This window comes from Odontesthes bonariensis, chromosome 13 (genome assembly GCF_027942865.1).
Source record: "Odontesthes bonariensis isolate fOdoBon6 chromosome 13, fOdoBon6.hap1, whole genome shotgun sequence".
Taxonomy (NCBI): Eukaryota; Metazoa; Chordata; class Actinopteri; order Atheriniformes; family Atherinopsidae; genus Odontesthes; species Odontesthes bonariensis.
The window spans coordinates 24,604,982-24,619,781 of record NC_134518.1 but is presented as its reverse complement, the minus strand read 5'-3'; the positions used below and the strand labels follow the sequence as shown (position 1 = coordinate 24,619,781).

The window sequence follows — 14,800 nt, the reverse complement described above, 5'->3', positions numbered from 1 at the left end:
GAAGTAAAAAAAATGTGACAAGAAAATTTAAAAAATGTGATTACATCACAACCTTAACATCGTTTTGAAATTCTCAGCAAATAAGCCTTAAAACACAGACTGAAAGAAAAAAAGAAGAAGCTATCGGAGCTTCTTGGATTCAAAATGAAATACATCTGTCAGGACTGAAATGAAACAGATCTGGATAAAAAGACTCATCAGATGGAATGATCACAGTTCTGGTTCTAAATGTACCTCAGAGACTTGTGCAGCCAGTTCCAGCATGCTCCGAGTACGAGGGAATTGCAACACGGAGAGATAGTTGCTCAATCAATTAAACGTTATTTATCAAGGGAGGACTTTTCTGTGTACCTGCTGCACGTCAAAACAAACGCACAAATTACTTTAAAGAATTAAAAGAGAGTGTGCCTTGCTCAGTGGCACAGTAGCTGTTGCAGCAGAGGACAAAGTTACACATTAACTTTCCCCGCCCAGATTTCCCAGCTTGTCACAGGAATTCAAACTTCCCGTCACAAGTTCTCCAACTTTGATGTCTGCATCCATCGCGAATGGAAATTGCTTTAAATATTGAGAAAGTGACATAGAAAAATACTGCAAACTTGAGCTTATAAAGTCGATTACGCTGTGTCATATTAGCATTTTCCAGTAAGAAACAGGACGTGCTTTGATTAGTTTCACTATGAATCTGGAGGTTTTCCACAGCTGTCTCAGTATAACTGATGAGGAGCGCTTTTCTATCTCACCATTTGAGATTGACATTAGTCTGTGTTTATTCAAAGCAAACCAAACAGTTTGTACCCGACCATACACAGTTGGCTCCATGCTTTTTGTTTTCAAGGCATGTACCTGTAAAATGAAACTGAGTAAACCCTCTATTTTTACATATTTCAGCATGCCGAGGGCTGTATAAACGAAACCCCACCTACTCCCGTTCTCGTCATGCCATTCTTTTGCAATGTCTCCGTCATCTTGCCCAGGCCTAATGATCTAATTACAGGCTAAGACCTGTTGACTTTGTATTGAAGGAGCAGCCAACTTGAAACTGCCGCTCAGCCCCCCTCCCACGCCTCTTTGAAGGACACAAACACAGTGTCACAAAAAAGCACCTAGGAGTTTATACTCCAAGGCACAAGGGCCTCATTTACAAAACAAATCAGGGTGGGCCTAGATGAGAAATTTAAGGCAAATGCAAACTCATACCTGCTTCACAACAAAGCCATTCAGTCATTTGCAAAAAGTGCTGATACACAGCTGGTAAGGATTCAGAGAAAGAAAAAAATATTCCTTTAGTCTCTCAGAGCAAGGCCAATTTAGCCACTCCTGATAAAAGTTCAGAAACTGAGCCCTTAGTATTGAGATATGTATTCTGTGTCTCTGAGAGGATCTGTTCTACACTGCTTTTTGTAAGCTAATCATACACTCTAATGTTAGACTTGCATCAACAAGCTACATTTTTTTTAAAAGCCTGACCAAATTTGATGAAAATGTTCAGCACTAGCTCAACGATAACTACAGAGCTCTGTGCACTGAATGTGCAACAGCAGCAGCAGCAGAAGAAGTTTCAGAGTGATGTGTCTGAAATCTGCTCAGCATGCAGACACATTTATTCAGTAATACAGCATGCACACACTGTCTTATGTGGTTCACAAAGTGCAGAGTAGATTTCTGGTGAAACAGGAAGCAAGCTTTTATCTCTTCTGCACTGAGCAACTTTTAGAAACAGCCACTCTACAGCATTAACCAGAATCATTTGGTTCACAGTAGGACCAAAAGAAAAAAAACGAGGGAAGGTTAGCCTATTTATGCAGAAAAGAGGAAGTAAACTATGAATAGGTTCAGACTTTCTCATGAGCACAAATGGCATCATTTTGGACATCTAATTTACAAGATGTGCAACATTCTGTTCTGGTAAGCTGAGGATTTTGATGCATGAAGCATTGCATGACTGATTTCATGAACAGAGCTGCTTTGAAGAGCAGAAACAGAAACACAAAAGCTGTTGTTTTTAGCACACAAATGTGCAAATGTACCTTTTAAGTAACATATTTTATGACATTTGGTTGGCACCTGTGGTTCAAATTAGTTGTGCAATTACTGATTAACACACTATGAGAAATACATGCGAGTGTGGTCCAGAGGCTTGCAAAACTATGTTCCCGCCCTTGCTTCAACACACCTTATAAGGTAACAATTTGTAAAAGAAATGCAACAAACAGAAGCATCAGGTAATCCTTTTAGCTCTTAAAACGGCAGGTGCAAAAACTCTTAAAACTTTAAAACTCACTTTATCCCAAGAGCTGTCAACCTTTAGAAAATGCCAGAAGGATTTCAGGAATATATACTAATATGTGCAAGCTAAGCTAGTGTGATGACAGGATAGTCAACCGTGTTTTGCTGTTTCCACAAATGAGATTAGATAAAGATGAAGGCATAGAAGAAGTAAGATGCAGGAAAATATTTGTCAGTTAAACTGGAATGACTTGTTAACGCACCCCCTTCAGAAACCTCTGATATGATACGATTTGTTCCAGAAAATGCTATGAAGTCAAGGGTTCACACAATGTCGACTTGTAAAGCTTTATGTCCGTCTTGTCATAAACACAGTTCTTAAATATACATGTACATTACCTCTTGACTACAGTAATAAACATGTAAACTGTGAAGAAAATTCATATACAACAACCTCAAGATATTAGTTTCACCATCACCATCAAAACTTTTTCAACCATCAAAAACAAGTAAAAAGTGAAAAGGAGAACTATTCATCACTGACCTCAAAGACACAGGGTTCGGGTGACAAGGTCCATTATAGCGATCAAACAAGTGTCGATCTCAGCAACCAATGAAAACAAAAAGAAAAATGGACAACAAAAAGGTGAAACTGGGAATAATCCAAACGTGTTCAAATGAGGAGAATGGTGTCAAAAGATGTAGACAGTCCTGACCCACACCTCTTTCTCACAGTGGAAAAACAACACTGGAGAGGAGGGGGGGGGGGGGACAATGCAATGGCTGCTGTTAGAAACAGAAAAAGGAGAAGTATAGTGAAGCAACTTGTCCTCTCCCTATGAGTCACACAGCACTGTCGCCATTGGTAGAGAAGGCCCGAGGCAGGGAGCCTTCACCTGGCCAATGAGCGATGAGTATGCAAATCCTTTCAGGTGAGTTGTACTTGTGGCAGGGATTGGACAAGGATGTGTGGGGGAGGGGAGACCAGAGAGGACCAACAAGAAGGCCACACCTAGAACAGCCTGAAAGACGATGGACGAGTTTCTCCGGCAGAGGCAGAGTAGTGCTGGAGGTGTAATTGAACAATTGGACAGGCATTTACTTACTTTAGACTTTGACCATTCAACATGGGCTAGTCATGGTGATTAAAATCTGTATGACAGCTCAGGGGCAAAGTTCACATCTCTTTGTGTTCCATTACAACATTTACAGTGAGTTCCGAGTCTATTAGCAAGACAGTCAAGTTGCTGTCTTGGAGAAGAGTTGTTCTCCCTGCTGTAATAAGTCTTAAAAAACTGTTTTTAGGAGCTAAAAAGAATCAGTAAAGATGGCTGCATTTATGTATGAGCAAGTGCTTCATGATAGAGAATCTCTCTCCTCCCCCTCCTTCTTCTCCTCCTCCTCATGATCACAGAAAACTCTTCTTGTAAAAATGATCACATGAGAGTTTCACTCCAGCAGTTGTAAATTTCGATGCAAAACGTTTAAGGTGTTATGAAAGTGCAGTACGTAGAAAACTGCTAAGTTATAAAGTAAAAATATATTTTTTTTAACTTTAGCTTGTTGTGCTCAAACTGCTATGGCTGATATGTGATAGTAATCTTTATCAGAAATGACACTTAAGCAAACAGGAAGTGGTGGTCTGTGGTGAGTGTTCAGCTCTCTGTGTGTTCACACAGTATGTGTGCACCAATAAAATACACGTTTCACTAAAAAGCCCCTGCTTGCTATATTCAATAGAGGCAAAAGTCAATTCAATTAAAACAGTTTTAATTTGGGATTGTTAGGAAGAACACAAGGGTTGATATTTCAAAAGATCAACCCATTCAAATCACTCAGGTGCTGTTTACACATACCCAGGTATTTTGATAAACGAAGACCTTTCCCTTCGTTTGTGCCTTTCGTTTATACACAAACTGAGTTTTTTCCTCCGAAAACGAGGCATAAAAAAAACTCCGGCAAAAGTGGAGATTTTTTAAAAACTCCGTTTAGCGTTTGTGTATAAACTGGTTGAAAGAGACAAAAACGGAGTTTTGGGCAATATCCGCGGTAAAAGACCGACGTCCATTGTTTATCTGGCAAGCATGGAGGTACTAGCAGCATTTTTGTTTTTAAGAGCTATACTCGCTTGTGTGCTTTTGAAAATTAAAGTCATACAGTGTATTGACCAACAAAGAGGCATTAGGGCTCGGAGGGCAGCAATTGCGGAGCTTCTTTTGGCAGACAGAGCCCGGCCATACCACCGTCAGCGACAGCGATTCTGGGTTAGACCCGGACGGACTGCGTATTTATGCTGATCAATGTAGACTTGTTTTTTTTTTTTAAAACGGGGCTGTGTGCACCTAGTTATTTTTGCAAACGAAGGTTAGAAAATATACGTTTATCAAAATACCGGGTATGTGTAAACAGCACCTTAAAGTTGCAGCAGGATCTGTATTTCATCAAACCCCAAATCAGTCTCTCGGTCCCTGAGAAGTGTTCTCGTCATCATCAATTCTTTCTGGCCCCCCATTTGCTACACTTCAACTCTGAGTTGAAAGCAGCTGTTCGCTTCAGAGCAAATGGATGGCTTTGCTGTGAGGAAAAGTTAAACCAAACAAGCCCCACTTATCACCCCTCTTTGGAAATACTGTCCTCAACCTCGAGCTTTGAAGGAAACTATTCACTTTGGTGGTATAAACTCTTAAGGCTAATGCACTGAGGCAAGGCTAAAATCCAAGACAACCATGTAAACATCCCAAAACACACAGAAACAAAGATGCAAAAAATGTAATTCTAATGATGGTCACTTTACAGACAATAACTTCTACTATCTGAGGTCTAATTTAGAGTTGCATTCATTCATGCCTCGTCAAAGTTCCTGTGAATAACTGGAATGTCTTGAATCAATAGTAACTTATGCTGTGAGAATATAAGAAGCAATCAGGTTTCCGATGTTTATGCTATCGACCAAATTCAGCTTGTTCCCAGAGAAAAAAGTCTTTAAAAGGGAGGAAATAAATACATAAGAGGCCTGAACTGCATCATTATGTGAATATTATAGAGCACATCTTTTCCTGCAGCCTTCACCGAGTGTCATCTCAACAAGACAGAGCCTTCTAGTTTTTGTTAAAAGGAACTACAAATAACTATAGTACAGGCATGAACTAAGCAGGACAGAAGAAGAATCTCTGCCTCTTTAACCGCTCATCAAATATGAATGATTTGGCATTTGTAAAAATTGTAAGATGGATCTTCAGAATCATACAAGTCAAATCAAGTCAAGTCAGCACTGTGTCTATCAATCAAAAATAATGGAAAGGCTCCCAAGCAAGACCTTTAATAGTTAATAGTCTAAATGACTCCAAGATGTCAAACAAGCCCAAAGCCAAAGCAAAATAAAAATGATAAATTGCAATGATTATGCTTAAGCAAAATGAATGTATATGAATGGAGAGAGCTGTTAACAAAAACATCCATCCATTCATTTTTTATATATCCGCTGGAGGCTATCCCAGCTGCTATTTGCAGAGGCAGGGGGACACCCTGGAAGGGTCGCCTGTCCATCACTCTCACTCCATCTATTTAGAGTCACCAATTAATCCAAAAAGCAAACTCCACACAGAAAGGCCCCAGCTGGGATTCAAACTCAGAGCCTTCTCGCAGGGAGCAACGGTGAAAAAAATATCAACTTCTTATATTCCTTTCAATACCTTCAAATGGCTTTATGATGTGTAAAGAACAGAAACTTCTTCAGGAAAAGAGGGAGCGTCCCACTTCTGGTAACATGATGAGTGCTGGAGTAAATTCTTGAGGAAACAAACGGGGTACTAAATTGCTGACTGGCACTTAAACCGAATTGGTGAGCAGAATAAAAGCAGCAGAATATGTTATTTAATAACACTTGACGTGGTTTCTGGGTTAGGATTTGAATTGGCACATTCATGGCTCAAAATCTAAACTACAGTGAAAAGAAATGGCATGTGAATAATGTGTTGCAGTGAATTTTTCATGCAAAGTGAAAAAAAACTATCCTATTCTCTCCTAAGAATTTACTGTTTTTCCCAATTATCTTCTGTAATACCAAACCCTAACTCAACCATTTGCACAACAAACCACATCCATGCTCTGGGGAAAAGCAATAAAAGTCAAGATGTACAAATCGCTTTTGCTTCAGGACATGTCAATGGAATAACATTTAATTCAAATCTCTGCGTGAAAACACAAAAAGCCTCAACCACACAGAGCATTGTGTCCTTGCTTTATTCTAACAATGGTTACGCATTAACTAGGGCAGAGAAAAATGCCTTGATGTGTGATCAGTGGAGAGACATGTGACCATGCAGACTATCTGAAAGGACACACCTTTCCTTTGCAGCCTAAGAATAAAAATGGGGTCACTTGTGGCTCTCATGTGAAAGCTGTGAATAACAGAGACCAACAACAAACAGAAGCATGCCTCGAAGCCCACGTTTTCTGCGGCATGTCCCCAATAAACCTAGAGCGTGTCAATATATAGCTAAATCTGTGTCAGTAACATCGCTTTGACCCAAAACTGGGAAACCAGATAACTAATTGCATGATAATAATGATAAAAACCCGGAGTTACAAGATTCATATCAATTACATTATTTGATACCTGTAAATAAGCCAATAATTTAGTTATCCTTGTTATTCTAAGCCAGTAAACAACATGTTCTAACATTTCTGATTACAGACAATAATGTGTCAAAAGGCAAGTGTTACCAAGTGTTCACTTTGTTTCATTCTTGAAATGACTAGGGTCATCTAGTGCGGACACCCACCAACAAGTATGTAGCAGACAAAGTGCCCTACTAAAAACTGCACTAAGAAAATACTGAGCACAAGTTACATTGAAGAGGTGTGGATTCATAAAAGCCGACAAACATCTTGAAACAATCCTTGACTGTGGGAGATATGGGAGCGTTTGGAGGACTCTGAATTATTTGCGTAGCTTGGAGGTCATCTGATGGTTGCTTAAATACGGAGTATTGAATATTGTAGCTGAGGCTGTTAGATGTAGGTAACAGGACACAAGTGCACCCCATAGGAGACCCAGAATTAGGTTAACAGGAGGGCAGCGAGGCATTTCAATGAACCCAATTAAGATGGCCAAATACTGAACAAGAAAACATTTGTCAGGTGTGGATTATAGTGAAAAAATGAAGGCAACCAAGGTCATACAGTTATTTAGCATGCCAGCTGGTTGAGGTCAGACTACTTGTTGCAACAACGTAGTTTGTTGAAAGAGCTGACGGCTCATGGTGCTATGAACACCTTATCATTCTTGGACAGTGACTCTTCTGAGCTCAGCCAGGACCAGAGATGATTCACTGTGCTGACAGAACACAACTAAAGATATACAGATCTAAAAAAAAAAAAAAGAAAGAAAAAAGTCTTGTGTGTGTGAACAGCTGTAAAGACAACGCATTCTGTAGTCAACAGCTCAGCCCACCATATCCGAGTGATTCATTAGCACCACTGAGCAGAAAATGATGATCACAGATCAACAGGCCCCTGGCAGAGAGTGTTATCTATAGCCACAATAACATGCAACAAAAAACTCTGAACACATTTGCAAATGTTGTCTGTAAGATATACTGGATACCAGGGCTCTGTTTCAGTCGATACATTTCATTTCTAGACACCGCAGAGTTGAGCAACATTTCGTTATACTGCTACTCATCTCCTTATACTGCTTCCACACCTAAGATAAAACACTAAGAGGTTTTTTTTTTTTAAACATGCGCATACCCATTGAAAATAGCCGATTAAATCCTTTCCTATTGCCAGTTGGAGAATGTTAACCTTGTGATCTGATTGTTACAACATACTCACAGAACTGGATTTAGGTTCATTAACTACTACCACCACCTCCCAGAAGACAAACCTGTAAGCTACGACAACATGCAGGATGGGTGCCTTTTGCACTGTATCCTGCAGGCCGCATCACCGACCAACTTCTGGTAATCACAACTTTCCAAAATAATAAGGCTGGTTTATTACTCATGTCTGCACTGAGAACATTAGCCCCATAGCGGGACTGACTGACTCAAAATCAATTGGTCTCATCCCTTTTTATCAACGAGTGGCTGCTTTCAGTTTCCGAGCCTCCGTGTGAGATCTTACAGCTTGTAAACGTGTGTTCCTGTTAAGAAAACGTGATCTGTGCCCACTCCTGCAGCCCCAAGCGTAGGGTCCTCATTGAAAATCAGCATGGGCCTTCTGGTCAATGCCAATTGGAGCCAAAATCCAATAACTATCCCCTAACACTACCTAATGTGAGTCATACACAGAATCACTTTCACATGTATTATTCAAATCTGATGTTAAATCCATGAAACTGCCTCACATACTGGTAGGTTTAGGCCCCTTTCATTAGGAATAAGTAGAGTCACTATAGTATTCAATTTATGTTCTGGGTGGTCTGGCCCATAAACCTGGGGTGCCATAAATATTTCAAAATGCAACATAATGCAATTTTTGAGAACAGGTATTGGACTTATCAGTAGTATTAGCTCTACTGCTGCCCACGCCACATACACACATGCAGACAGCATCTCATTAAATATTAAGCACAGAAAACAGGCCAACAATCCACATCATCCACATCACACCTCTGAGGGCTATTTCAGATACCGGCAGTCCGATGCATTGCTACATTACGTCATTTACCACAAAAGTAGTTCTCCCGAAGACATCTTTCCATAAACAACCCCTACATTTTTTTAAAAGTTCATGTGTTTTATATCAACTACTTGAATCCAGTGAGAATGCTTTTGCACCAGTGTGTATTCAGGAAGCTCATTTTAAACCAGGAGCCCTTCATCTCTGGCTCATTACTAATAAAATGCCATGAGATCCTTCGTGTATATTGTGCTGTCACTCAGGGCCTTGATTATAATACCCAGTGGCTGCATGCAGTTAAATAATTAAACAAGCCTGAGAACTACTTGTCACTCTGAAATGAACCCAAAAGAACTTAACCAAACCCAGAAGGACAAACCTACTGATGGTGATGACAGACAATTGCACTTTAGCAGATGCAATGATCTGCCAAAGCTCATGGTGACTTCTGTTAGCTGTGCCTTCTCTGGTATGAGTTACATTTGTTGAAAGTTAAATGAAGTTAGATCCTTTGCTGTCTTCAGGCTCGCTGTGTGAATCCAAGCAACACTGGCTTAGCTGACTCATGACAGGCCTCCATGAACCACTCGCTGCTGCCTCATTATCTGTAGCAGACATGAAAAATGATAGGCTCGAATATCATCATGCACTAAAGTTGCAGACAAAGACAGTGGCTATTTTTGTAAGGACCTCCTTTGTGTGGTCAAACAACAGCAAGCTCGAACATTACAAGCTAAGTCACACCCTAATGTAATTACACGTACATCAGAGTTACGGCACACTACGCTGTGGGCCGACGTGGACCTCAGCAAATATCATAAACATATTTAAGTAATGTGGTTAACTAATCTTATGATTTCAACATGCTACAAACCCCCGACAGCCTACAGTAATTCACCCTGCTAACAAAGTCATACCCTGAGGCTTGGCTGTATGTAGAGGCAAACTATTTCATCCATCCATTCTCTGCAGAAGCTTCATCTTCTTCAGGGTTGTGAGGGGCTGAAGTCTATCCCTGCTGTCCAAGGCAAGAGGGAGGCGTTTATTAGACCGGGACAAGCTGTGGTTTCCCTAAAAAGTTCTGTCTTATGCATGTGTATTCTAACAATGTTGAATTCTTAACTTGATATGTGGCAACGTTTTTAAATAACGCAACATGGTCTTGTGGCAAATTGCGAAACAGTCACAAAACAAAATTACCTTTAGTCATGCAGATGGACACAAATTGTTTTTTTGTTTTAGTGACAGCATTCAAAGTAAAGCATTTCATTTGGGGTTTCTTCCATATGTGCCCCACCTTTTATGTCCTTGCAAAAAAGCCGGGACTCATCGGTTAGTTTAACTGAGCAAATGGAGGTTTCGTGTGGTAAACGTTGAGGGTTTATTTCAAGCGACGACATTAATAAGGTAAGTGAAAACAAAAGAGAAGTGAAAAAATTAAATACATTTAAGGGATTAAAAACATTTCTTCATACAGTCATCTGTTACAGGTGGGCTGGAGAGAGACAGGAGCCATGGTTTGTTTCAGAGGCTGAAATGACGGCCACATGAAAAACAACGTGAATCATCCATTTCCACCTTAAAGGAAAAACTGAATTAGATAAAGAAAAAAAAAAGAGCTGAAAATTAGCCTCATGAGTCTTTACTCCTGAATGAGAAGTTATGATATATACTCTGCTGCCTTCCATCAAGTCTAAAATATCTCTGGTATCTCTTCAGTGTGAACTTGTACAACATTGTTGTTGGTGTCACAAAGCATAGATACAAGAAGGAAACAGAAAGGGACGACAAGTCTGTTTCTGTGCAAATCCATTTAACTTTGTATCTAAAACTCAAACTTTTTAAACAATAAAAACAGAAAGTAAAAACAAAAATGGGTGGTTTTACAGCCTCATTTTGTTGACTTGAGACAAAAGACACTATAGCTTACTGCACGGGCATGGGAAGTGTCAATCTCCCTGTCATTTCCAAAAAAGAGCTCATTTGAAATTCTTATTCAAGTTGGCCTCCTTTTTTATGCTAAAAATAGCCTTGACTGCCTTGGCTGGATTACATCATGACAATGTACAGATTCATGGAAAAACCAAGGCAGGATGACTCGTCCAAGTCACATGCCTGTGAGACAGGCAGCATGAGAGCGAAATGAGGTTACAGGTGGAATTTCCCTTGTCTCTCCTTTCTCTGTGACGTCACGCTCAGTAGCAGCGTTTCACTGCTGCTGGCGCGGCTGCCTAGCAATCAAACATGTCTGACAAGGTGATATTCAGGTGTGAAAAGCTAGACGTGGTTAAACAGCAACGCTGAATTGGGGAACTTTGCAAACAACACTTCCCCTGCAAACCCTTAGCAGAAATCAAGCCGGCAGAGGGTTTTGGGTTTTTTTTACATGTAAAACAGGGAAGTTCAAGAGTTTTATTTCTCTTTTCACAAGTCAGTTCCTGCATTTCTGCAAGTCATTTGAGGTTTCAACCATCTCACACGATTGTTTGTTTAGTCAAAGCATATGAACATTGCCATCTTGTGGTTATTTCTAAGGCACAAAACGACACAAATTCACACCTAGACAACAGTGTCACTAAATAAAATGTCATTACATTTGTTTGGAGCTCAGTTTATGTAAGGTGATAGATACAACAGGCAAAGAAATGTCATAAAACTCTGGATACTCGGAAATTTTGACCAAATACTAAAATGGGAAAGCTGACCATTCTTTTCAAATCATACCACACATGTCCACTTGCAAAGGAAAAAAGCTGTAGTATACCCGAGCTATTGAAAAGTCTCTGAAAGCTTTTGTGAAACTGGAGTGCTGCTTTCTATGCAGGATAAAAGCTCAGTTCTTCTTTTTGTGAAGTCAAATCAATATCAAGGCCCATTAAGGCAGGCGGGCACATCTTGGGAAGAAGAAGTATCTGATGTCTGAGGAGCCCGTCATTGCTAAAGGGAGAACAACAGACAGCTCTCCATTGTTGTCCTCAGTCATCATCACACTCCTCAGCTGCTCAGACTGCTGATGATGACATGACTGTCACAGGATAAGAAGGCTACCGGGAAACTGCCCCAGCCTCGACAAACAAGACTGGCCCGTATCTGTCGAAGCCTGAGCGATGTTAAGCGAGCAAAGCAGAGAGGAATGGGGCAAAGGAGAGGCTATTGTGTGGGCGGCAGCATGGCAAGATGTTCCTAAAACAAGAGCACATGTTTGAAACAAACAAAATGACTCCACGCTGGAGTATATTTGGAAAGTCTTGTTCTGGGTAACTGTTTTCAGTGGACTGAAGTTTCCAATTATCTACCAGCCTCTGTCAGCATTCCTGCCATGGGAAGACTTCAGGGGGAGAGAAGGGAGGGTCGGTGTAGAGTTGGTGGGTTCAGCTGGTCCTCTCTCCAGTGGGACTGACAAACTAACATCTTGTAACTCTCCCTTTCCCTCTGCGTCACGACTGCCTGCTCTCAAGTGAGCAACTCTGACCGACCAATGAGACAGTGTTTGTCTGTCCCATGATACAAGCATCTCAACCCAAAAATGTAAACATCTGGCAAACATTTAGACTCCCCACAGATTAGGGTTGATGAACAGTATAAAAAAAAACAAAAAACAAACACAATCCTGTCAAGCATTGCAGACCTATATTTGTAAAATTCAGCCAACATTCATTTTTATTTGTCCTCCATGACAGCTCAAGGAGTCTCCCACAGCAGTTCTCTCCCATTTTAGTCAACAATTTCAGGCTGAAGCTGCCTCGGAACGAGTGGCACACCATGCGTCATCCATGACTGCTGTAGTTTTTCATGTTTTTAAGCCAAATCTATCTGCAACAGGGACTGTAATACTTCAGGTAATAACCAAAATAGCTAAAATCCCCACAGTGCCTAGCCCCCCCCCCCCACCCCCCACCCCCCAGACGTCTTATTTTGAGCGACCACACAACCAGAAACAAAGAAATAACTAGTTTCCTGGCATTGCTGACTTAAAAAATATAAATGGGCTGGAGAATTAGTGCCATTCATGATTAAGAAAATATTTGAATGAGTCACCTCAGCTGTAATATCACTTAATTCTAGCGAGAGGCAGAGGACATACTAATTTGAATATAGCTCTAAGCAACCAGTTAAACACATGGACTCTGAATTTCTTTATTTTCCAGACACAGACGTGGAATGGTTGACCTGGAGTCAAGTAATAATAGACATAATAATCTCAAAATGGGAATTCTAATAACACACAAATTAAGACAAAACTATAGCAGAGTCCCTCTATTACTTGTGGCTGCTATATGAACTATACAAATAGCAGATATTCAGCACACTCACACTGTCAGTGTAGTCACATGCCAGCTGACTGGCACAAAGAGCAGTCACTGTAATATATGGAGTAGCGTGGAAAGCAACGCCTTCAGGTCGTGGGATCCAGTGGCTAATAATATCATCTCATGATTTCTCTCATATTTCTTCAATCTGATACACTTATTTATGTTTGAGCGCTTTCAAATGCATCTGGTCCAATAACTGTCGCACTTGTCCTGCATTCTATCCTACCATTGTCTTTTAAGAGTTTTGAGAATTCACGTGAAATGCCAAATGAGAAAAAAAATTAAATGATGGATTACCCCAACACAACCTCCCGGCTAACTTGAGCCGTAGGCTATAGTTGGCTCCAAGACGGCAAACAGACACTGGGAAACATGGGATTAAAATGCCAAATATACTTACTCTTATAGAAGTTGTCTCCAGAGTAGCACATTCCCTGGTTCAATAAGGCAATTTTAGTGGCTGTTCTCAAAGAACACGACGACGCTGTAACACATTATGATCCTTGATGCGAGGTGCTAAAACAACATCATCGCACAGTCACTCTTCAGATTACCCTCCTGCTGCTTTCGTGTGCTTCCTGACACAAGGTCGTGGTTTTCTCCGACAGAGGCTGCTGATGCATGCGTGGGGAATTCCTTGCAGTCACATTTTCCTGGGAAATAATTGGCCCGGCAACAAAGTTTGGTAAAACGCCTAGTTGTAGTAAGGGAGTCAGGGACAGTTTAGAGTTGAGCAATAGGACTCGCGAGAAGATGGTGAACTAAAAGTTAGATATCCCCATCAAATACATCCAGTTTCTTGAAGAGTGCGCGATGATACATAGACAACATATGACACGCTGTAGCGATGTAGAGTTACAAACGTGTGTAATGTCACACAACTGTTGAATTTCGCGTAGTAAATTAGATAACCGTTAAATGTAGCCTACCTGAGCGACAGAGGATTATTTTCATAAACCGTTACGCACTCACAGGTGTACATTTACAGGCAATTAACTGCTTTAGAGACGATTAACTTAGATTAACTAGCGCTCGAAAAAGGGCAGTTGTGTTGTTTGCAAGTAGTTTGCCCACTCATGAAAGCGTTGGCACAACGGTAATAGGCATCTTCCGGGAATGTCCAAGCCCTCTGAGATGTGGGCAAGAGATGATCTCCTCAACGGGCGGGGTCTATGCCAGATTCCCTGGCCCAAAATAAAGAAGACAGCATATGTTACAGTTGCATACAGTTTCACAGCCAGTTGTGGATAGGATGACGGGTTTTTTTTTTGTTTTGTATTTATTTTTCGTAAATATATCGTTTTATACAAACTCAGAAATTATATGACAAAAAAATAAACAATGTTCCCATACCGGGAGTCGAACCCGGGCCGCCTGGGTGAAAACCAGGAATCCTAACCGCTAGACCATATGGGATGCTGACAACGCACTGCGTCTCAAGTAAATTCACTTGTGAATATCGTGGATCTGTTATCGTCTGCCCATCAATTTTTTTAAACCGTATTATGATTTGACAACCCATCAAGCACCACATCACTTCAAGATTAATTCAATATAACTATGCTAGCTTGCTACTTTAAAAAATGTTCCTTGTTTTGGTGTATGATTTACAACATCTGGGACAAGAGCCC

The 14,800-nt window shown here is 40.6% G+C and overlaps 1 protein-coding gene and 1 non-coding gene across 3 annotated transcripts in view; both read right to left on the bottom strand.

The window, feature by feature from the left end:
- Positions 1-14,164, bottom strand: part of elf1 (E74-like ETS transcription factor 1) — a 38,665-nt gene extending 24,501 nt beyond the window's left edge. The window contains exon 1 of one of the 2 annotated variants that reach the window (XM_075481753.1): positions 13,570-14,164. The gene's annotated coding sequence lies outside the window, so the exon portion shown is untranslated. Of the gene's footprint in view, positions 1-2,773; positions 3,049-13,569 lie in introns of those variants that run through there. The other variant, XM_075481751.1, reaches the window with a different exon arrangement.
- Positions 14,165-14,513: 349 nt separating this feature from the next.
- On the bottom strand, positions 14,514-14,585 carry trnae-uuc (transfer RNA glutamic acid (anticodon UUC)). The gene has a single exon. It is a non-coding gene; the product is annotated as a tRNA-Glu (tRNA).
- Positions 14,586-14,800: the final 215 nt, after the last annotated feature.